The sequence below is a fragment of the Triticum dicoccoides genome, chromosome 6B (genome assembly GCF_002162155.2).
Source record: "Triticum dicoccoides isolate Atlit2015 ecotype Zavitan chromosome 6B, WEW_v2.0, whole genome shotgun sequence".
Taxonomy (NCBI): domain Eukaryota; kingdom Viridiplantae; phylum Streptophyta; class Magnoliopsida; order Poales; family Poaceae; genus Triticum; species Triticum dicoccoides.
In genome coordinates, this window is record NC_041391.1 from 666,495,356 (window position 1) to 666,496,742 (window position 1,387).

A 1,387-nucleotide genomic window follows, 5' to 3' on the forward strand; every position below is an offset into this window, starting at 1 on the left:
ATATGGCGGCCATGGCTGGCATTAAGGGTACACTGTACTTTTAGCCCGCAGCTCCATTACAACACTGAAATAACACCTCATCGGCTCAGCAGGTCAATTAAGATTCTAAAACAAGATTGCCTAGTTGGTCTGCATTGGAGAGAGGATGATCTCGTAGCACCACAGCGAACTCCACAAATGCAAGGACGAGAAGCATGTCGGAGAATAAGATTTGCTTGCATGCAAACGAGACGAGTCGAAACCAGTTTGGCTCAGTATCTCAACATGGAAATATAGTGTGTCCCGTATCTATTAGAGGTGCTGTCAATCGCACACAGCATAAAGAAAGCAAAAACAGCAGAGCACTTCAAACAGAAACTGGAGTTACATTCTGTTTCTTGTCCATCACAACTTTCAGAGGAGTCTGTGAATTAACTGTGAGTAAGCAAGTGAATCGTCCTTGTTGCACGGGTTCTCAAGGGCAGTAACGTGCTCCTTGAAACAAGCTGCAACTTCCTCCCTCTTGCCTTCCTTGCCCAGGTGGTCATATGTCATTGCCTTGAGATAATACACCTCTACCGTCATCTCGTGGTATTGCATATCACAATAGATTTTCATTTGTGTGAAGATGTTAGGTCCTTTTTCATGCATTCTGAACTCGATCCCAGTAATTTCTGATGGTTCAGGAAGAATGTTTGAGATGGAACCATCAGCTCACCTCTAAAACCTGCACGTTTTCAGCCGCTTGATTTAATGGGTTCAGAACAGCACGAGCATCTCCAGAGACTGTCATAATAACGAAAGGTCGATCAAACAATGGAGTGTAAACTAAGAACACAGGATAGGAAACCACCATCCGGTTCATACCTGAAAATTCTGGATCAGTTAAATGACATTTTGCTAAGACTATCTGAGATCGAGCACGCAGCTCAAGACTGCCATGGCCGAGAATCATAGGAAGGCTTTGATAAACAAGACCTAAGGCCCTCTTCACATGGCTTGGTCCAAGAGCTAGCCACAGTTCAGCGAGAGTAAGTGTGGCTGAAGCTTCAAGCAGATCCAAATTAAATGATTTGTAGAACGATTGGCTGGCTAATGCGTAAGGGAGCCCAAGGACTGCGTTATCGGACTTCTGTGGGACAGGGAGGGAAAATATTAGTTCTCTCTGCATGACATTTCAATATTCATTAGGTTCCAGTCTCAACAAAAATGATTTATCTTACTCTATGTATTTCCGCAAGTAATAAAAGAACAGTTGCATTCTCTACTTGCGTGTTGTACTTGTAGCATATAGTGAAAAGAGAATTCACCACTGCTACTGCCTGCATAAAGGAAATTCAAGTATTAGGGGAACAGAACTTTTTCCATGAATATTTAGACCAACATGGTTGAAATGCTCTGAACAAGC

General features: G+C 43.0%; 1 pseudogene; it reads right to left on the reverse strand.

The window, feature by feature from the left end:
• Positions 1-393: 393 nt before the first annotated feature.
• The window catches only part of LOC119321441, a 34,011-nt pseudogene continuing 33,017 nt past the window's right edge, over positions 394-1,387 (reverse strand).